Genomic DNA, 24,668 nt, shown 5'->3' with positions numbered 1-24,668 from the left:
TTTGCACTAGGATTTATAGGTTTATATATGCATATTTAACTTGTCACTGGTTATCTTCAAGTGATATTAGACCACCTTACATAGAATATAAGAAACTTACAATTGAATAGTTCCACTCATCCCATCCTGACCTTTGTGCTATTTTTGTCATAAATTTTACTTTTGTGTATATTATAAACCCCATAACACATTGTTTTCTGAATTATATTTCCAAGATATTCAAATAATAAACTCTACTCATGTAATTATGTCTTGCATTATTTATGATGAGCAATCTGTTACCATCTTTTTCTTTGTTCTTCTGTATGTAATTTTTCTCTGACTGCTTTAACCTCTCTTTATCAGATTTTGTGCCTTGTGTAGTTTTCTCCATATCTCTTGTGCTTGAGTTTCATTGAGTTGACTGCATTTATGGATTGATACTTTCAAAAAATTTAGAAAACTTTGGACATTTTGGAGGGAAATGTTTTATAACTCTCTCTCTGTGTCTTTTGCTTTGAGACTCCTATTATATGTATATCAGGCCATGTGAATTTTTCCCACAGCTAACTGACCCTGTGCTTACTCTTTTTAATTAATTTTCACTCTGTGTGTTTCATTAAGAATAGTTTTGTTGCTATGTCTTTACTTTCTAATCTGCCAATTATCCCATCCAGTGTATTTTTCTTATCAATACTGTAGTTTTCATGTCTAGAAGTTCACTTTGAGTCTTTTAATTATTTCCTATTTTCCTACTTAATTTTTTGAACAAGTGGAATGCAGTTATTATAACTGTTTTAATGTCTTTGTTAATTCTAACATGTGTATCAGTTCTAGGTCAGTTTTGATTAATTAATTTTTTTCCTCATTATGAGTTCTTTTCTCTGGCTCTTTGCAGGCCATTATTATTAAAAAAAAAAATTGATTCCAGACATTGTAGATGCTACCTCATTGTGTGCTGAACATTTTTGTATCGCTGTAAATATTCTTAATTTGTGTTCTGGAGTGCAATAAAATTACTTGAAACTGTTTCATCCTTTTGGTCTTGCTTTTAAGATTTGTTGTATGGAGATAGAGCAGCATTTAGTTCAGCATTTAGTTCAGGGCTAATTTTCCTCCACTACTGAGGAAAAAATCCTTATGAGTACTCCTTCCAATGCCCTATAAATTATGATGTTTTTCCAGCTTGACTTATGGGAACAGGCAGTATCCAACCTTATGTGAGTTTGGTACTGTCCCTTCTAATCCTTCTTAGGTCTTAGGGAGTTTTCTCACACACTGTGGGTCTGTAGAGTTCCTGCTCTGTGTAGCATTTTTAAAGTGCTTTGTCCTGTGAAGTTTTGTATGCCCTGGACTCACAAATCCATGTTTTCATCTCAGAAAATTATTGTCTTTTACCTGGGCTCCTCCTACCCACCCTGTGTCATGGCTGGGAAACCTCTCAAGGTACTAAGCTGAGAAAATTTAAGGGATAACCTCATTTGAGTCCTATCCCTCAGGGATCAATATCCTTCATTGCCTGATATCTAGTGTCTTATAAAAACAGTATTTCATGTATTTTACCCAGTTTTTTGGTTCAGGCAGGATGGTGAATCCAATATATGTCATTTGATCTGGGCTGGAAGTGGAAAACCCATAGGTTTCTTTTAACAATTAAATGAAATAGCATGTTAAAATATGTTTGCATAAAATACTCCATACATATACTCATTATTTCCAGAAAATATGAGGTATAAATATCATCCTATTATTCAAAAAGCAACTTTGAAATTCTATTATAATATAGATTTTTTATTACAAATGTCATAGTATAGTTTAGTATAGTATAGTTTAGATTATTTGGAAAACAGAAACATTAAAAAGAATATTAAAATCTATCATCACACAATCAAGATATAATCATTGATGATATTTTGGAATGTAGGCTCCTAAATCATTTTTTGTATGTATTGGGATCCTTTCCCCCCAATATTATATAATAAGAATTTTTGATGATATTGACTGTTTTTCAAAACATGATTTTCAATGGATAGATGAAAATCTATTTATAGATCCACAATTCCTTATTTAACCCTTACCCTCCTATGGGGGCATTTAGATAATTTTGAATTTCTACAACTATAAATAATATACTTTATATAATCTTTGTCCATAATTCTGATTATTTCTTTAAAATAGATTTTGAAAGTAGACAGGCAATTACCAGTTCAGTCTTTTTTGTTAGAAACAAAGGAAAGTGACAACTTTTGTTTGTAAAAGGTCTTTCTTAGTAGATATGATATTTTATTTTGTGGGATTAGAGTTGATTGATGCTAAAGATCATCTTGCCATACTGCTTTGTAACACTGCAGGTATAAATAAACTTCATTTAGTCAAGACACTTCTCTGTATTCATGTTAGTTAATTGAAAAATCCTATAACCAGGAGGAAGATTTTGAAAGATTAATGAAATTTGTCAAAGGAGCTAGCAGACAGTGATCCAGATGCTGAGATAATTTTTCCTGCTCCCTTTTTTACTTTCACCATGTTAGAATAAACACATCATTAGAAAAAAGATGACCAGTCAAAACTATATGAAAGAACTGGCATATCTATAATGAATGAAGTTATGATACCTGATCATTCCATTGGTATTCAAATTCTGGCCTTTCCATTTATTAGTTATGTGGACTTCTTAATATCTTTGGGTCCCAGTTTTTGCAGCTGTAAAAAGAGGATAGTGTAATACCTCAAATGGTTGTTGTGAGGATTCAATTAGTAAATCTATAGCATTAGAACAGTGCTTGGCAAGTAGTGAAGAGTTAAGATTTAGTAGATATTAATGTCAATCCTCTACATGACCTTTATAAAAAATTCACTTTTCCTTAGTAAATAATTATTAAATACTTATTGGATGAAACAATTGGTTAGTTTCTGGTACAAAAAAAGAGAAAGTTTATATTACAATCTTATGAGATCACTAGGTTTTATGTAGTTTTCTAGTCATGAACTTTATCATTAATCAGAGTTCTATAAGGGAAACTGCAACTTCCTGTCTACCATAAGAATCCCTTTTAAAATCTCTCTGGTAGCTGGTCTCACAATTCTTGTCTGCGAATCCCAGTCTCCAAAGCTGACTTCCTTCCTGAAATGATATGTTTCATTGTGGTGCAGTGCAGACTAGAAAAAGATATTCTTTATGTTATATATCCATAATTTCTACCTCTGGCTTTAGGTTCCACTTCGAATAAGTCAACTACCTCCACTTTTATCTACGCTGTAGCTTAGGTTTTACTCCTTCAAGCAGTTCAGTAGATTTTCTTTAATTTTTTTTCTACTGTGGACAAGATTTCCTTATCTTTCACTATCATCCTGCGTCAATCTTTTTCAGCTAAAAACAACCTAATTCCATAGATAATTTTTAGCTACAGCATCAAGTAAAAAAGCATATTTAAATTTAGCTACAAAAGAATTAAAATTAAGATATTAGAGAGGTATATTAAAATTTTATTTTTTCATGTGTGTGAAATAGAGATTTATCATGAGTGTAATTGTCTTTTTGAGTAGTCATTTTCAATTTCACAGGATATAGGAAATTATACAGATTTTGACATTTTTTTATCAGTACACATGTTTTAAAATTGACTTTTTTTCCCTAGAAACTGTTTTCTTTTTCAACAACATCAAATGCTACAAAAACTTACATTAAAAATCAATTTTTAGAAGAACATCCAGTTATAGAATAGTGTTACAACTCTGATTCTCTGTGCCATGAAATTTCAATAGTAGCTCCAGGAATAAACAAATATGACTCTCTTCTTTGTATAACCATCTACCTATTTTGGCTTTTAAACAATTAGCATTAGTCCTTTTGTTCACTTGTAATTGAAAAAAATGCTAATTTTTTAAAGTATTTAAGCCAACCCATTCATTTTACAGATGAGAAAATGGAGGCTCACAGATGTTAAGTCACTTGTCCAATGTCATCCAGCTCTTTGGTGGAAGAACCCAAATTAAAAATGAGATCGGACACACATGTTATCACTAATATTTTAGAAAAGATTTTGTTTCCAAATAGCTTATTGGTAATCATTCCATAATAATTTAAAATTATTTCCCATTTAATAAATCTTAAGCATGACTAAACGCTCTCACTAATGCAGGGACTCCAAGGAAGCCTAAGATATTGCTTCCTACTCACTATCCTCCCAACAGAGGAGAGATGTAGAGGACTTCAAGATAAAATATAGAGGCAGGTGGGACTGGGAGGTGGTAGATTGAAGTGGGGACCAGCTGGGGAGAAAGGTGAGGAAGATAGAGCAATCAACCAGAGTTAAAGCAGTTGTAGAGAAATCTTTTGGTAAATTGTGGGAGCATTAGTGGATCCACCTAACCACCACGTTTTTCTTGTCTACCTTGTGCTATGGGTTAGAGCTGAAGAAAATACCTAACAGAATGATGGAAGCAATTATTTACTCTTAGCCTCCAAAGTCAGCTGAGCCTTGGGACTTCCCTGGTGGCTCAGTGGTTAAATTCGCCTGCCAATGCAGGGGGACACGGCGTTCGATCCCTGGTCTGGGAAGGTCCCACATCATGCGGAGGAACTAAGCTCGTGCACCACATCTACTGAGCCTGTGCTCTAGAGCCTGTGCTCCACAAAAAGAGAAGCCACTGCAATGAGAAGTCAGTGCACTGTAACAAAGAGTAGCCCCCACTCCCTGCAACTAGGGAAAGCCCACATGCAGCAACGAAGACCCAACGCAGCCAAAAATAAAATAAATAATAAATTTAAAAAAACAAACAAAACAAAGTCAGCTGAGCCTCAAGTTCCCAGCAATCCTATAGATCCTAATCAATTTCTTCTTCAATTGCTATCAGGTGCTTTTCTAAACTCATCTATACGCAGACCCCCCAGTTGTACACACCTCTCAGTTGATTGATGCTGAAGATTATTTTGCTAAGTTTTATTGTTATAATACAGATATAAGTACATTTCAGCTAGAAAGAATACACTATTCATACTAGCTAATTGAAGAATTCATAACCATTAGGAGGAAACTGAACAATAAAGGAATATATTCTTCCCATTTAATTCTAAGTAAGAATTAACTCTGCCAGGATAGAACTCTTAACTTGCTGTTTTTTTGCCCTATCACCACCATTTGTTATCTTTAACTTCATCCATCTTTTCCACCTTCTCTCCCATCACAGAGGATGAAATAATCTTTTTTTATCCTGAGTAAATTCATCTACTTGCTTTTGAAAGGTCTTCAAAGATCTGGATCCATTAATTTTTTTTCTTATGTTTTAACTTCCCATTCTTTACTGGCTCCTTTATACTATGTATGCTCAAATAGTTTTCATTCTTATAAGGGAAAATAAATCCCTATCAAGCCTATTTACTTATTATTTAATGCCTTATCTCTTTCTTTTCATAGTCAGTTTTCAGTCTGCTTCCTTAGTAAATATTCACTATATTTAAAATAGCTTTATTGAGATAAAATTTACAGACCATAAAATTTACCTATCTTAAATATACAGTTCTCTATGAGTTTTATTAAATATATACAGTAGTCATATTTTAGTTTTAGAATACTCTCACCCCAAGAAGCCCCTGTATGCCTTTTAGAGTTAACCCTATTCTCACTCCCAGCCCCAGACAACCACTGACCTGATTCTGTCTTCATAGATTTGTATTTTCTAGAAATTCCAAATAATTGGCTTTGTACAATACGTAGTTTTGTATCTAGCTTCTCTCAGATGTCATAGTGTTTGGGAATTCATTCTTGTTTTACATGTTTTGCTTGTGTATTCTTTTTTATTTGTGAGAAGTATTTTACTGTACAGATATACCACAGTTTGTTTATTCATCTGCTGATAGACATCTAGATTGTTTCCAGGTTTTGGTTATCAAAAATAATGCTTCTACGAACATCATGTACAAGTCTTTGGCCATAGTTTTCATTCACCTTGAGAGATACATAGGAGTGGAATTGCTGTGTTGTATGGTAAGTTTATGCTTAACTTTTTAAGGGAACTACCAAATTTTTCCCACAGTGGTTGTATCATTTTTACATTTCTAACAGAAGTGTATGAGAATTCCAGTGTCTCCACATTCTTGCTGACTTTTGGAGAGCCCTTTTGATTATATTCATTCTAGTAGGATTTTAGTGGTATTTTTTGTGGTTGAGTGTATTTTGACATTGAGTATTATTTCCTGTGCGTATTTGTCATTTGTATACCTAACTTGGTAAAGGGCTTATTCAAAATTTTTTTTACCAATTTTAATGTATTGGGTTGTCTTCTTACTATTGAATTATAAGTTTTTGTATATTCTGAACACAAGTGTTTCAACAGTTATATTATTTGCAAATACTTTCTCCCAGTCTGACTTGTCTTTCCATTTTTCAATGTTATTTTTAGAAAAACAAAAGTTCTTAATTTGAATTTATAAACAAATTATAAAATGTTTTTTATATAGATTGTGATTTTGGTGTCACATTTAAGAAACTTTGCCTAACCCAGTGTCACAAAATTTTCTCCTGTTTTTGTCTGAAAGTTTTCTAGTTTTAGGTGTTATATTCAAATATAAGATCCATTTTGAATTATTTTTGCATATGGTACAAGGCATGGATCAAAATTTATTTTAATGCTTATGAATATCCAATCGTTAGCACAATTTATGGAAAATCTGTTTTATCCCACTGACATGTGTGCTCTTTGGAAGAAAGTTTCAATGGACAGCCAGTTCTTAAGGACTGAGGTATTATGATCCATCATCCTGAGGTTGGAGTATCTATACAATTATTTGGAATTCTTCTGCATGGACAGTTTATTTGTTTTTCCCCCAATTATTCATTTATTAAATTATTTATTTATATCAGTGTAGATTCATGGATATTTACTTTATTTTTTCCTGAAATATTCATCTTTATTATTTTTTTAAACATCTTTATTGGAGTATAATTGCTTTACAATGTTGTGTTAGTTTCTACCTTACATTCTGGGTTACAATCCATTACTCCTTTATTTCCTTCTTCTTCTGATATTCCAGCTATGCCTAAGTTATGCTTTTAGACATTGTCCTGCATTTCTTAGATGTCTGTCCTATTTTTTAAGTTCCTTTATTTTCTTTGTATTTCAGTGTGGGAAGCTTCTGATGACTTATCATCACAGTCAATGATTCTTTCCTCTGAGATGTTGAGTCTACTGATGAGCCAATCAAAACACCCTTTTTTTGTTACAAAGTTTATTTGTAGCTTTTCCTTTTGATTCTTTTGTAAGAGTTTCCATCTATGGCATGACCCAGTTGTTTGTTTACTTTCACCATTAGATCCCTAAACATATTCATTGTAGTTATTTTAAGTTCTCTATGGGATGATTCTAACATCTATGTTATAACAAGTCTGGTTCTGATAATTTCTTTGTCTCTTCATTCTAGATTTGTTTGTTTGTTTTTCTCTACTATGTTTGGCATGCCTTATAATTTTTTGCCCAAAGCTGGACATCTCATATCAGGTAATATGAATTGAAGTACTTCAGTGTGAGGACGTATGGTGATCTGGCTAGGAGTGGGGTGTGTTTAATGTTTTTTTGTAGCTATAGGTGCCAGAGGCTTCAACTTCTCTGGTGACCCGTTTTGGTCTTCCTTCTTGACTTTGGGATTTCCTAATGCCTCCTTCTCAGAGAGAGCCTGTATCTTGCAGTTCTTTCAGCTGTAATCCACTGTCTCTATACTGGAGCCCTATTGGTATGATGGTGAAGTGTGGGGGAGAGAGGCATTCTATAATCATACAATTAAGTCTTGGTGTTTTAATGGATTTGTGTCTTAGGTTTATGACTTTTACAAGAATTTCTCTAGTGGTATAGCTTTTTTGTTTGTTTGTTTTTCCTTCTGTTGCCTACTCCTTTCTCTAGATTTAGCTTTCCCTATCTATTCTCTTCAAATCTTGACTCCTGTTGAAAAATTTCCCCCCCTTTTTATGAGATAGGAAGGCTAGATAGGAAAATGCCTTTACCCCAACTGGGTTAGGCTTTGTCCAAATATTTTCCTCTGGAGCATAAGTATTTGTTCTGATAAGGCTTTGGGAAGAGTTCACAATGATTATTCTTTCCCCTGCTTGAGATGTAAGGCCAAAAATTAAAACTATGTGCTGCCTTGTATCTGGTAAAACCAGGAGGACCTTGAACGTCTTAACCCAAATTCCTCTATGTTTTAAAGGTAGCTGGGATTTGTTTTAATCAAGTATGATAAACACATGACACAGACATGACTGTCATGAAGGAAGAACTTTTTATACTCACAGATCCCTAGAAACAGGAGGCACAGCACACTACACAGGACCACATGGGGAAGCATCAGGGTCGATCAGGAGACAGAGGAAGCAAGTGAAAAAACTTGTCAAGAGTCTTTATTGTAGTTTCCAAAGGAAGGAACAGGTGATGCAGGGTAAACAGTAGAATTGGTTACTTTGAATAATTTCAGCAGACTTGGGTGTATAGGGACTATTCCTCATTGTCTGGTAGTTGGTCCTGGGGTGATTACAGCAAGAGAATAATGGCCTGAAGTAGAATGAATTGAGGGGTGTGGGCTCTAAATTCGTTGTTGGTTTGCAAATGAAAGGTATGCTCACAGGCAAGTCCTTTCTTATATCTAGGAATTGGCTAGTCTGGGAGAGGCAATCCCTCCAGAATCAGCAAGGCCCAGGTGTCAAAGAATCAAATAGAGAAAATAGAAAACTTGGTTATTACATCCTCCTCACTCTGCTCCCTTTGATAAAACCCATAATTAGCAACCTCCTTATCAAATGGACCAAATACAGGTCCTGTTTATCCCTTAGTAGTGGGTTTCAGTTCCCTGCCAGATTGCAGAATTACTCAAATAAGCCAATCACATCTTCATGTAGATACTGAGGAGCACCTCATCCTCTTGCTACTATAAAGCTTGTCTCCCACAGTCCTTGCTTGTTCACTCTGTTCCCAAGTGAAACCCCCATATATTCCTGTATTGCATGTAGTGTCCTCCTCTCTTGGGCTGTGACTATATGTAACTCATAAATTGCTGTCAAGCTCATTTATCCACTGCCAGCTGTTGTGAGTTTGGCCATTCCCATAATCCTAGAGTGAATCCCTCCCTCACCACTGGGGTGAAGAGGAAGTGATCAAAACACTCTCCATGACTGAATCAGGGAGGGATCTTCGTTAGATCATCATCTGGAAGGAACATATGTGATATTCTGGAAGGTCCTAGGAGTTTCTCACACTCATGCTAGTCCATACTCATCCTCCTGCAATCTGCCAAAACTACCTTTTAAGTGTTCCTATCAGTTTATGTCTCCAATGGCTTCTACTTCAGGTAAGCATATCTGGCCTCTTTTTTCTTGGATGATCCTTCTCTCCAGATTTTGGGGGTGGTGGTCAGTTCTCTAATGGGTCCAAGAAAAGTCATTTCTTTTCAGTTTGTCCAACTTTTTTGTTGTTGTTGTAAGGATAAGAGCAATGAATTCTAAACATTTTACTTGTTGTGGCTGAAACCAGAAGTCCTAATTCATTAATTTTTTCTCCTACTGTAATCTCATTTCATCACCATTGAAATTCCTCTTAGCGAAGTCACAATTGTCTTCATTTCCAAATTTAATGGATATATTTCTCTCCTTACCTTAATCTCTCTGCAACATTTAAAACTGTTGATTAATTCCTCCTTCTTAAAACTCTTGCCTTGTTGAATTTCTAAAATACCATGATTATGTTTTTTCTCTCCCAAGTTCTGCCACCATCTATTCTTTACATGTTAGCATTTTCCAGATTCTATCTTTAGTTTCCTTCTCTTCTCATACTCTCCTTGGGTGACTTCCTCTGCTCCCTTGTTTTTTATTAGTTCTTCAACTTCAATCACACTCCTAATATTACTTTTATCTTAATCCTTCTTCTTATATTCAGATCTCTCTATTATATTACCATTCTGGATATGTCCATTTGAATGACTAAAATTTCAGATTTGACACAACCTAAGGTAAAATGAGCATTTATTTTCTATACTGACCACCCCACATCTGATATTTTCTTATATTTTCGTATCTCTGAAAGGTTCCCTTAGGCATCAATCACACAAATCATAAAACTTGAAATTTTATTTCACTTCTTCTTTGTCACCTAATCAATCAGTCACCATGCCTTTCAGTTCAGTAACAGCTAGAAAGAGTGTTTTCTGCTCTCCAAAGCCATCGCCACTAATCTTGTCTCCCACTGTTATTCTAAGCCAGTGTTCACACCCTTCAGTGGGCATCAGCATCACCTGGAAGGCTTGCTACAGTGCAGATTGCTGGAATGAAGCCTATAGTTTGTGATTTGGTAGGTCTGGGGTAGGGCATGAAAATTTGCATTTCTAACAAGTTGCCAGATGATTCTGATTTTGTTGATTTGGAGACCACATCCTGATAATCATTGTCTTAGATTATTATAATAGCCTCCTAAAGAATCTCCCTGTTTCTATTCAAGACTTCTTCCAACCCATATTCCTCAACTAAAACACAAATCTTCTTAAAACCCCTAATTGCCTTTTACGGCCTTTTGAAGCCTCGAAAGTGCCTGGCACATGCTAAGTGTTCAGTGCTTGTATAAACAGAATAGGCTTTAGAGCATGAGTAGGATTTGCATAGGAAGCTTGTGACATATTTTGTGCTGGCAGTAAGGTAGAGTGAGGGGAAGGTCAGGGTATATAACATTAGTTCCAATAACATCCTAAGGAGGCAAAGCCTTTCTTGGAAATCAATCACTAAATAAGTAAATTTGTTTTTAATATATAGGCCAGTGAGGAAATTAGCTGGATTGGAGCAAAAATATTATACTAGGCTGATCTCCTCAAGGACAGAGAGGAACTCAGTGTCTTAAACAATTTATTTTGCTTCACAGTGTTAAAGAAATATGGATTTACTTTTACAGTTTCACCCATCTTGCACAGTTTGAATGTGTTTTAGCATTCCTCCATGTAGCTTTTTAGAACTCAAGAAATATATATTTATAGAGTATGTCTACTTATTCGGTTTGTATGTTGAAATTTTTCCATTAAAATTAGCTCAAGGACTTTATTTAGCTTGCCACTACAGTCAGGAATATATTTGTTATATCCCTAGAGTCTTAATATTATGATTTCTTTATGAAAAGAATTGCCGTTTCCTTGAAGCTTCTCCTTCAAATATCTTTTATACGTGGAGCATAAAAACTTGTTTCCTAAAAACAAGGAAACAGAAACTTGTTTTCTATTATTCCTCTTATTTAGGAAAATCCATTGTAAACTACTTGTCTCTTGTCCACAGAGGTGAATAAATTCAAGAAAAATACAAAAGTAAAACGATATGGGTCTTCCAGGGATGATAGTTGAGTATTCTCTCCTCAGAACTGTGGATGTCAATTAGGGTCTGTATCAGAATTTTATATGAGAATACACATCTCCCTTCCCCCTCCTTCCACTTTCCTTCTGAGAGCTCACAGCACAAGGGAGGGCCAGTGTTTTGAAACTCCTTCCAACGTAATTCTAATCCACCCTCTAGAAGAGAACTGACTCAGATTGTTGGGTCTCAGACATTCTTTTTTTGACGGATCAGAATTTTTTTGGGGGGCAGTGGGTGGGTAATGTAGCATTGGTGAGCTTTAATTTTAATCATTAAGGCATTGAAATGAACAAATAAACTACCATATTTTGTCTCCATCTCTTCCAATTAAAGTGTATTTTAATACAAAAATGTAGGTAGAACACACTCCCAGAATAAGGATTAATCCATTAAATTAAAAAAAGTACACTTAATAAGAAAACTCACCACGTTGTCCTCACTTTGTAGGGGAGCATTAAAAACATCATTATGGACTAGCACTTTTTCTAGCATCTGAAATCCATTGCCCTAGATAAGTTAGCAGCCTCCAGGGAAGAAAGCTAACACCACCTTTACTTTCTTTACCCTTTATTTTAATTTGTCATTTTAAAGCTTTGATTTTCATGTATGTCATAGTAGCCTATTTTGGTTCAATTAAGCATTTTCCTTTCCTGTTTTTCTCTGTTCTGCTCCAGGGGAACCATCCTCAGTGCTAAGACTTCATGGCTTTAGATCAGATCGTCCTTTCTTTCTGTCCTTCATCCAGTGGCAGGTTTAAAACTCTTTGATGATTCAGCTCTATAATATTTAAAGTTCTATTTCAAATCCTTCAAACTTAGGGTTTTGGGAAATAGCTAGCTGTGTGGGAAGGCAAGAGAAGAGTCTATTAAAATCTACAATCCTCTTAGTGACCCATTCACTGAGGCTCTCAACAAATCTGTTCAAGTTTTTCCCTCTACTGAAAACAAAGGAAAAAGCAAATAGAAAACTAAAACCCTACCAAGACAAATCTAAGAGGACCTCACTTAGAAATAAGACTTATTAAGAGAAAATATTGTAAGTACTACTCATTTTGTACACTCTGAATACCAGATTCTCAAATTTAACAGCAGAGTGGAGGACCAGCCAGTTCAGGCAACTCTCTTTTACAATCCCTGAAGGGACCTTTATATTTAGAATTCTATGAATATGGAAAAAAAAAATAAGGCTACATTTTGTGCAAAGAACTATATATTGTTTACATCCATTACAACAAAACTTCAAGGCTTTACAAGGTTTCTGAAATCAATTTCCTTTTCCTTTTCATTCATTGGTTATGATAAGCTTTGAACAGGGGTAGCCAAGGGGATGCCTCTGTGCCAGTCTTCAACTCCTTTTGTACATGGCATTGTTCTCATTTATCCAGGTCAATGGGACCTATTCCACTAAATTTGAGATTTTTGTTTATGTACTTGCTCAAAGAATAGTTGTTAAATACTGACTCTAACATCTAGTTTCTGTGGAAGGCTTTACCTCCTTTCAATATTTTTGTTTATTGTTAGTTGGACCTGTATAATCCCCAGCTGTCTGTATCTCTGAGCTGAGCATTTTAAGTATCTCTTCTTTGGGGATCAACGTCCTTCTGCACACTAAACCAATGGTTTGTGAGGAAGGAGGTTTAAATCCCTTTGACAAGAAGAGTGACTTTCTGTTTGAATGAAAGCTGAAAACACATTTACCTATTTCTGTAGGGTATATATGTGTATATACCCATGATTATATCGGTATAGTACCATTAATTGTCTCTTCTCCCACTCATCCCAGCCCTCCCAAGTAGTAATAGTAATGAAAAGTATATAAACGAGAAGCATTTCTATGTTGCTTCCTGTGTCAGGCACTATTCTACTGCTTTAATTTTTATTAATTAATTAAATATTTAAATAACATTCTGAATTAGGTACTATTATTCTCATTTAACAGAAGAGAAATCTGAGGCACAGAGATGTTAAGCCCGAGGTCATCTAGACTGGTAGAGCTGATATTATGAACACAGGAGGTCTTGCTGTAGAATCTGATTCTCTAATTGCTATTCTCTATTGTGAGAAAGTAAACCAGACACATTGCTTTTCAATCACTCTATGTCCAAAAATCATGCTTGTTACATATTTTTGCAGACAGTGAACTTGGGACCAAGACATATTATAATAAGGCAATAATCATCTTGCAAAGTCTCTGGGGACCCTGGGGAAGCAGAGTTTAGAGAGCACAGATTTGAAATCAGACATAGTAAGGATATAAATATTGGGTGTCAGATGAGACTGTGGACAAGTTTCTTAATGCCTCTAATCTGCTTTCTCATAATTATACAGAACAAAATCCATCTCTTGAAGGTGTTATGAGCTGGAGTACAAAGAGGGAATGACTGCTGAATAACTGAATTAATAGAGGATTTGAACATATGCAGTCCTTTCTTACACGTGTTTAACATTATGCCTATCACATTTACTGTTTTGTGCTTGTCTTGGGTGCTTTTTTTAAAAAAAAATTGTTGAAATATAGTTGATTTACAATGTTGTGTTAATTTCTTCTGTACAGCAAAGTGACTCAGTTACACATATATATATTCTCTTTCATATTCTTTTCCATTATGGTTTGTCACAGGATATTGACTATAGTTCCCTGTGCTATACAGTAGGACCTTATTGTTCATGAATCCTATATGTAATAGTTTGCCTCTGCTAATCCCAAACTCCCATTCCTTCCCTCCCCCACACTCCTCCCCCTTGTAGGTATTTTATGTATATCAACTCATCAAAGCCCCCTATAACAACTCCATGAGAAATTGCTATTGTCATCAGCCTATTTTACAGATGAAGAAGCAGAGGCATAGAGTGGTTAATTAGTTTGCCGGGAGTCACACAGACCTGAGATTAACAGAACTGGGATTCAAATCCAATTACACTAGTACCAGTGTGTTTTTAACTGCCAGGCCATCCTGCATAATGCTAGTTAAGCCATGGAATGAGTGGCTGTTTGGCATTTTTCCACTCATGCTGTTGCATAAAGAGGGGGGGTAGGGACTGCCACCCAAATTGCTTAAGAAACATTCTGCAGCACACACTCAGTGGTTGAGTTGGAACTAGAAGGGTTTCTCATCAGCCACAGCTCTTGGTTTCATAGTCACAGTGATCATAATTTTGGAACCTAAAGATAACACAAAGAATTGATCAAGTAGGAATTTGGGACTTTTCCAGAAAATTCAAGACCTAGGCTCACCATGATTATACCCTGCTGCCAGTGATGTAATCATTCCAATATCATATCACTGCACAATGATAGATAAGCTAAGCTCATATTGTATTGTATTCTCAGGTAGAGAGGGGGTGAATAAAACTGAAATGGGATTTTCTGCTTGTTTTATTAATGAAATACCTGAAAGCACTTTCCGCAACAATAACAAAAGGCTCCTGTTCTGGTAACCTAAACAAATTCCAGCTGAGTGATTACGTTCCACCTAATTTTAAAAATTCTTTCTCTAATTTCAGATCCTCCATGTTCACAATGGTCTTTACCTTCTGTCCTAAATTGTTGTTTGCTATGTTTTCCTGGTGCTAAATTCTTTATTGCATTTCTCCCTGGAGGTGGCTGTATACTGATAATGGTTAAAATAATTCTATATGTAAAGTAGGTATGGGATATGTAAATATTTGTCCTTTATCTCTGTAATAAATCTAAATTAAAATGTATAAATATATTGTATTCAGAACTACTCTTAAATGCCTCACACAGTCAAAATTCCTTTTGAATATGAGTTGAAGGCAGGACGCATAGTTGTAATTATTTATTAATCATACATTTAATATTCCCCAAGCTGCCATAACATAACATGCCATAGACATGCTACTAAGAAGAACTTGCTCAGCATTGCAGTACAATGCAGACAATTTTCCACAGGGAAAGAAAAAAAAACATATCTTTTCACCTATTGCTGAGTAAATCACTAACGATTTTGCCCATTTGAGCTGAGAAATAATTAGTGGTATGGGATAGAGGCCAAGCATGTCAATAATTTGAAAATGTGCTCCTACTTATATTCTGATTTACCCATTTTGGATTTATCTGTAATTTCTGTACACTTTATGAATTTCCCTTCTGTCACAACCTCAATCTTGATAACTTGCTTTTCTGAAATAGTAATTTAAAAATAATGGCCATATTTTCTATAGACACAAATTGTAATTATATGAATAATAATAAAAATGATAAAACCTAAGCCAATTAGGTACATATGTTAATTTTTGTTTTGGATGACAGCTTAATCTGACTTCTTTTTTCTGCAGTAACTAAGCCACAAGCAGTACAGCCTCAGAGTATCAGAATGCTTAGAGCCAATGGTGATGGCTTAATGGGTTAATCCCTGGCATGAAAACCTTAGTATTTTAAGGCTCTAAGTGGCTGCAAGGCCATTTGGTTTTCTTTCCTGATACAATATAGAAGCATTCAAATGGTGGCCTTATCCAGTCTTTCAAACCTCCAGGATAGACTAATGTGTAGTCTCCCTAAGCAAACTTTTCTGGAGTTCACCCTGAAAGTGGAATAAATCTGTAATCAAATGTATAATCTCATCCTTTGTTTCAGGAAAGATGGCAAGTTAGCTAATGTTTACTTCTGTGTCTTTGTGTAATGTGTTAACTGAAATGGGTCATTGGATAATCTTAGAATCAGAGAATTAGTGATGTTAGAGATCAGCTATTCTGGACACTTGAAAGACAGGCATTCAGCCTGAAGGAAAAGGGACAGGAACATGATAGAAATGGTCATGACCTCATCAGTCAGTCATGCTTGCAGTTGTTACCATTTTTTAAGTGTATGTTCTTGGCCCTGTCTGCTGCTAATGGTGAGCCATTCTTGCAAAAAAATATAAAAATTATGTTTATACTTATAAAATACATTACACAAAATTCATGGGTGGTGTTCTAAGACATATAAGTGGCATTCCAAGAAACAAGTTCTGAAAATGAAATAAGTCATTAAATTGGTAGTTATGGCATGTGATTCCATGTAGTGCTGATGCCTTGCTAGGCTATCTGAATAATATGGTACTTGAATACAACTCAATAATGTTCATAATCATTTCCCAGTGTTTGAACATTTGCCATAGACCACAGTTCTTTTAGACACTTTAACAGAGTACATGAAAAGAGAAAGCAGTCGTGAATAGTGTGTGGTATGCTTTAAATGAAATCAGAAATTGATTGAAAATCTGAATTAGCAAAAGCAATATTGATTTCAATGGCAAAACAAAAATCAGAACAAGGAGAAAATGTATTTTCATCCTCAAGAAAGGAAATGAGCTGATACTAAACAACATATACTCTAATGTCCACCTTGAAGATGCTTTCAGAACCACTCTTAAAAATTCAATCAAGGAAAATGCAAAATTAAAGGTGTTCTGTGTCTGAAATATTTTTTATGAAACAAAGATCAAGACTTTCAAGGAATTAATGCTTTGTGTATTTTAAACTTTCATTTTAAGAATAATAACTTAAAGAAGGCAGGTGACATCATCAAAATGGTGACATAGGTTATTCCTAACTATAGTCCCCCTAACAAGACCAACTAACCACTATGCCTAGACAGGGGAGCACTGTGAAACTGCAGAGCCCAGGTGAGGCTGAAGCACTTTATGGACAACAAAGACTGAGAATGTATGCATTAGAAAAGCAAGAGGAACAGTTTCACTTTGACCACATCACCCCTTCCTGGGAGGGGGCACAGTGCCATACTGAGAAGGCCCCCCTGGGCCCATGTTTCTCCAGTGAGGAAAAGAGAATACAAGGTGGATATCCAGCTTCCCCAGCATTACGGGACGCTTCCTGACAGGCTCACTTAGGTCCTACCTCACAGGGATCACCTGGAGAATCTGCGGAGCTCAATTACTGGGATTCAGATAGAGGCAGATAACCTGCACATCCTGGCAGAACGCATTCCTGCTTCAGCAGCGCCTGAGCAGTGATCCCAGCCAGCAGCTCTACAGATCTGCAGAACTGAGCCAATGGCCAGTCAGGCCAGTGAGCTCAGTTGGCAGTTTGGCCTGATTTGGATCTCTAGCACAGGGCCATGCTGCCATGGAGCACATTCCATGCTCAGGCGGGAGAGCAAATTTACAGTACAGCCCAACTGTTAAACATAGCATCCAGATCCACTGCTCTGGAAACCGTGGCCACAGCACTCTGCAGCTATGGAAGACATCTCTGGCCCTCCTAGGCAGGGAGCCAAACCCACAGCCCTGCCCAACTGTTAAGCATAGTTTCTGGCCCTGCATAACCAGGGGGCCTGAAAAGACCCCGAGGAGGCTTAAACCTCAGCCTATGGAACCACCTGGCTGCAGAAATCAGCCTATAACCCTACTAAGCATGGAGCAGAGCATATGACCTTGAAGGACTGCCGAACAACCTGCGGCCTCGCCCAAGCAGGGAGCACAGTCAGCGACCCCACCCAATCACAGAGCATAACTTGTGGCCCTACCTGACCAAGAAGCCAGGACAGTGATGTTGCTCAACCCCAGAGCATGGTCACCAGCCCCACCCAACTGGAGGGTGCAGCTAATGGCCCCACCTGACCAGAAAACCCAGCCCACAACCTCTCCCAACAGTGGAGCACACCCAGTGGTCTACCCAACCATAAAGCCCAGCCTGCTGCCCTGCCTAAATCCCGGTTCGGGAGGACAGCCTGAGGCCTCACCTGAACAGCCCAGATAGTGACCCCATCCAAACATGGAAGACAGCCAGCAACTCTGTCCAACTAGGGAGCTCACCCAGAGGCACTGATTGAACATGAAACCCAGCCAGAAGGCCTACCCAACTGTGGAGCCCAGCCAGTGGCAACCTGTCCCCCAACCTAAGAGTAAAATGCAGTGACCTCACCCAACTAGAGATCCCAATAGCAAGCTCCATCTGTTGGCAGATACTGCTAGCTGACCCATCCAGTACCCTACGATAAGCTGTCTGGAGAAGGTCTTAACCTGCAGAAGCAAAACCTGTAAACTCTGAAAGAGGAGACTGTTTACTCAAATGCACAGATACCAACACAAGGTTACAAGAATCACAAAGAATCAGATAAACGTGACACCACTAATGGAAACTAAGCTCCCATAATTGACGCTAAAGAAATGGAGACCATTGAATTGTCTGGCAAAGAATTCAGAATAACCCTCTCAAAGAAGTTCAGCAAAGTACAAAAAAACACAGAGAGACAACTAAACAAAATTAGGAAAAGCATGCATGAACAAATGAGTAGTTTAACAAAGAAATAGAAACCATCAAACAAAGCAAATGAAAATGCTAGGGCTGAAGAATGCAATGACAGAACTGAATAATTCAAAAGAGAGCTTCAACAGCAAGTTTGAAAAAGCAGAAGGAAAAATTTGTTTCCAATTTCCATTGAAAATTATCCAGTCAGGAGAGCAAAAAGAAAAAAAAAAAACTATGAAGAAAGACTATGGGTTTTATGGAATACCAACAAAATAGATTAAATGTATGCATTATGGTAACCCTAGAAGGTAAAGAGAAGGAGAATGGGACTGAGAATCTATCTAAAGAAATAATGACTGAAAACTTCCCAAACTTGAGGAAGGAAATGGACATCCAGATTCATGAGGCTCAAAAGACCCCAAATAGGTTGAACCCTAAAAGAGTTAAACCAAAACACATTATAATTAAATTGACAAAAGTCAAAGAAAAAGAGAAAAATTTGAAAGCAGCAATAGAAAGACAACTTATCACACACACACAGGCACCCCCATTAGACCACCAGAGAAAGCTCATTATATTGAAAGTGAAACATCTGACATTGAACTCCTTTGTTAATTCATTTCTAAAGGTGAACACTGAAGATGTGTTTGTTTTCATGGTGATAATATGACTACAAATATTACATTACTCTATAATGTATGGTAAAAAAAAATGGCTTCATCACAAATTAAGAAACTCACGGTGCAGACATGTGCAGGAAATTTGTTATGGTAATGCATAGTTTATAATCCAAACGAGTTACTGTATCCCATTTTTTGATAATAATATTTTTTGAAATACAAGCTGTAATTATCAAAATTTGCAAATATCCGGTACATACAGAGAACTGAACTACAAAATTTGGGGGCTGGTATCGAACACACATACATCATCATGGCAATATGTATTTTCTCTTCTTATGGTTTATTACAAATTTAACTTTAGATATGTTTGAGCCTATAACAAATGATTGTGTAATTGTCCTACAATTCTATTGATTTTTTTTGTAGTCAAGTTCTCTAATATTTCATGTTGTTAAAAAGACAATTGGAAATATTTAATCATAGAGTAAGAGTGGAATTTAAAGTTTTGAAACTTTGGAGGGAACTTCAACTATTAAAGACAAAGCATTCAAACAGGTAGACACTGAGATTTATCCCTACAGAAGAAACAATTGAACAAATTAAAAGATGAGAATGTAAATATACATAATTGTAGGGGCTTCCCTGGTGGTGCAGTGGTTGAGAGTCCGCCTGCCGATGCAGGGGACACGGGTTCGTGCCCGGGTCCGGGAAGATCCCACATGCCACGGAACAGCTAGGCCCGTGAGCCATGGCCACTGAGCCTGTGCGTCCAGAGCCTGTACTCCGCAACGGGAGAGGCCACAACAGTGAGAGGCCTGCGTACAGCAAAAAAAAAAAAAAAAAAAAAAAAGTGTATATATATATATATATATATATATATATATATATATAATTGTACTTTTGGAATATCTGACCTGGTGTGAAGAATCTTTGAATTAAGCTTCTGGCTTTACTTGAATAAATTTATATTCTGTATTATAATAAAATGAAATTGAGAGGATCAATGATTTTGAAGAATGCAAATTTGGCAAAACATTCAAAATAATAATAAAATGAGTCAAATCATTGACAAGTTTTAATTATAAAAAATTTGTTGAACATTTTTACTTCAAATGGAGGCAAAAGATAGTATCTGAAAATGTTTGAGCTGAAAGATTTCCACATTTCATACAAAAAATATAATTCAGACTATCTTATATTTAGCAGAATTTGCTCTGAATATACCACATTCCTCAGCACTCTTAGACTGAATATTTTCTCATATGTTTTTTCAAATATTATGTTCTACATAGAAAAGTCAATTGGAGGTACCATGAATATCAAATTTATTGATCACAATATGTAATTTTAACGAGATTCTAGATAATATAATGAAAAACTAAAACTAAATTAATATTGAAAAAACACTTTTTAGAAATAATAGCAGTGATATGAGATAAAGGTAGCTAAGGAAGTGCTTAAATTATGTGATACCATATGAAGAATAATTATTATGATGTTATTTTTAATGCTCAGGTAACCATTATAAATGTTTCATTTTCTTTTAAAGTACACAGATATATTTTATTTATTTATTTATTTATTTTTTTTTTTTTTTTGCTGTACGCGGGCCTCTCACTGCTGTGGCCTCTCCCGTTGCGGAGCACAGGCTCCGGACACACAGGCTCCGCGGCCATGGCTCGCGGGCCCAGCCGCTCCGCGGCATGTGGGATCTTCCGGGATCGGGGCACGAACCCGTGTCCCCTGCATCGGCAGGCGGACTCTCAACCACTGCGCCACCAGGGAAGCCCCTATTTATTTTTTAGAAATAATTTTACTTCTATAAATATTTTTGTATGGAACTATTTTCTAGATCTACCAATATAAGTGAAACCAATTTTATTGACTGTCTCAACATTTATATTACTTAAATTATTGAAAAGCCTTTTTTCATTCTCTGAACTATCCCAGTTTGAACAAAACTTGACTTGGACAACATGATTACAGTTGATAATATTATAATCCCCATTTTAGTTTAGAGAAAATGGAACCTTTTCAAAGTCACCCAGTTAATAAATGCTAATGTAATATGCAAAAAAACTTATAAAAATGGGGTAAGAACTATAACCTATAGATATCTATGGGTTGGGGAGCATATTTGGTTCATGAAAGGCATTACTTATTTCTCATGAGAATCCCATGAATTAGCTTAAAATTATTTCTATTCTTACTTTATAGACAAGGAAATTGAGGCTTATTGAAGTAAGATAATGTGCCTAAGATCAACAGCTGGTAAGTGAAAAAATGGGATTTCATGCTCTGTCTGATTTCATGCTCATGTCTCTTACCCATTCTTTTCTCTCCTCCCCCAACTTTATTGAGATATAATTTACATATAACATTGTGTAAGATTAAAGGTGTGCAATGATGATTTGACACACGTATATATTGTGAAATGTTTACTGCAATAGGTTAGTTAACACATCCTTCACCTCACATGATTACCATTTTATTGTCTTTCACACCCATTCTTAGTGGAGGTTTTAAAAGATTCTTAGGGAAAACATTAGATACCCAGAAAAGGAAAAATAATCACTACTTTGAAGATAAAGAAGCCAAGGTTAGCTAATCAAAAAGGACAAAGTGTGGTCAATATTGCCAGCATGTAAAGAAAATGGATTTTAACTAGGTAATCCTGAATTCAAATCCCAGGCCCACAACATACCAGCTGAGCAATCTTGAAGTCTGTTTTTTATGATCTGTGAGATTCGGTACTTTGTCAACAAAATGGCAAAACTAGTATCTATCTTTAAAGAGTGGTTTGAGAATAAAATAGAGTAGTACTTTAAAAAGTCTAAAATAGTGCGTTGACCATTGCAAGTACTCAGTAAATGTTATCTAATACTATTATTGTTCTCATTGATAATAGAAATAAAGCAATAATTCTTTGAGAAATGGCTCCATATGAGTCTCTGTTTGCTAATGTCACAGAACCTGCCTGCATTGCCATATGAATAGGATTTTGCTGCCTGTATGTTTAAACTTGGAAAATAACTACTAAAATAAATATGTGGATTACTAATGAGAGGATGGGTTTGTGGAAGACAGTGTTTTAATAGATAGGTCTAGGCAGCTCTAATTCTTATCATCTTCCTTGCCTCAGAATTAAGGGTATACTTCTCATACCATATTACCCTATAATAATCAGTGGATGGAACCAGGAAGCCAAGATGGTATAGTTGGTCTCGAGATAGAATCATTTCAAATGTATTCTTGTTGACCCCAAAGTTATTTAGCATTGTATTCTGTCGAGGGATGGGGGCGATGGTAAATTTGGTAATACAATCTTATTAATGGCCTCAAAGTTAATGTGTTTTGTGATTGTCTTTCAAAGGGATAAATGGCAAATTAAAGTTGTGATTCTGCCCATTTCTCCAAAGATTTACATTTTAGTCTTGGAGCAATAATATAATATGTAATTACTATATAATTATGTAATAATATAATATAATGTGAAGAGTATTTGACATGAAGATCTAAAGATCTGCCATTGTACTAGAAATGTAAATTTTAGCAAGTCTCTTACTTTTCTAAGCCTCAGTTGTATAATCTGCTAACAAAAGTGATGTCTGAAAGTTCAAATGTGATAATACAAAATAGAGACACTTTGCAAACTGGAAAATTTTCTAGGTAGTTACATCATGTCATAAACCTTGTGTAAATTTAGATATTATATGACAAATAAATACTAAATCTTTTATATTTCTAATACACATGGACATTGTATGTAGAATCATTACAAAGATTAAATAGCTTAATTTGTTTAAGTATCTAGTAATGAACTTTTATTCATTTGGTTCAAGGACTTACACATATTGAACCCTGGCTATAGACCAGGCAGTATGTTACAATGGTAAATAGAACATAAAGTGTCCCTGCTTCATGGAGTTTATCATCTACTAGGAGGGTTGGACATAAACATATACATGATTGTATAATTAAACACTGTGATGACTTCTATGAAGTAAATTAACTGGATTCTATGAGAGAGAATAGAAGCTGGGGAATGGGAGCCAACTTGGATTGGAGAGTTCATGGTATAATATTTGAACTGAACCCTAATAGATGAGTTGATTTTAGTCAAGTGAAGACTGTTGGCTGATGAGTGGGGAGAAGTGAAGGAGCTGTCTAAACAGAAGAAATAACACCTGCAAAACCTGAGGCAGGCAAGAGGTTGGCATTTTCTAGGAACTGTTTCAATGAGGTTGTCATGCAGAAACATGAGATGAGTTTGAAGATCTTGACAAAAGCCAAATCATGCAGGTCCTTGGGGCCATGTTAAAGAGATTGAATTTTATTCTAAGTGAAATGGAAAGGATAGTAGAGGGAAGAATGAGGGTTCCGTATTGAACAAGTTGGTTGGCAACAACCTTGAGGCATGTAAATGACTGAGTCAGGTAGTTAACTGGATATGAGCCTGTCATTCAGAGGTTCAGAACTGGCAATATCAATTAGGAACACAGTTTATAAAATCATGGGAATGGTTGAAACACTTAGGTAGAGAGTCTAAGAAAAGAACTACAGTGTCTGAACCCAAGGAATTCAAGCACTGAAAAGTTAAAGAAGAGTAGCTAGCAAAGGAGACTGAGAAATAATTGCCAAAGTAGTAGGAGGAAATGTGGCACCAAGAAGTCAATGAAGTCTGTGTTTTGAGAAATTGTGGCCAATTGGGTGATGCTCAAAAATCCATATGGAGGTCAGTGTTAACTTTAGCAAGCGTGGGTTAGATGCAGTGTTGCAGGCAGATGATAGATTCAAGTGAGTTAAAAGGTAAACAGGAAAACCAGGGCAAGAAGAAAATTCTTCAAAAGTTCTGGATGCAAAGAGGAAGAGAAATACAGATCAGTAACTGTTGGGAGATGAGATGCTTCTATTTATTTATTCAAGATCAGAAACAGTAGAATATGATTATATGTTACTAGGAATAGTCCAATTAAGAGGAGAGGTTTAAGATGAAGGAGAGAGAAAGAATAACCAAAGAAGTAAATTGTTTCCTTGAGGAAACAAGAGAACCTGGGATTCAGAATAGAAGCAGAAGGACTCTGTTAGGAGAAGAGGTTAATGATCATAAAAATACAGTGATTAAAATTTACTCAGTTGTGCGGTACGCGGGCCTCTCACTGCTGTGGCCTCTCCCATTGCGGAACACAGGCCCTGGACGTGCAGGCTCAGCGGCCATGGCTCACGGGCCCAGCCGCTCTGCGGCATGTGGGATCTTCCCAGACCGGGGCACGAACCCATGTCCTCTGCATCGGCAGGCAGACTCTCAACCACTGCTCCACCAGGGAAGCCCTACTCAGTTGTTTTAATCTCTTCACTGATGCTCAGCTTCAAGGGTACAGCCTAGAGTCAGATAACTAGGTTAATTTAGCTTAGATTTTTGCCAGAGCAGTACAAGGGAGTGAGAAGGAGACAACAATGGCAGTTTGCTAGAGAGTGATTGTAGC

The sequence above is a fragment of the Mesoplodon mirus genome (assembly GCF_964341445.2).
Source record: "Mesoplodon mirus genome assembly, chromosome: 3".
NCBI lineage: Eukaryota > Metazoa > Chordata > Mammalia > Artiodactyla > Ziphiidae > Mesoplodon > Mesoplodon mirus.
This window is presented reverse-complemented; position numbering follows the sequence as displayed.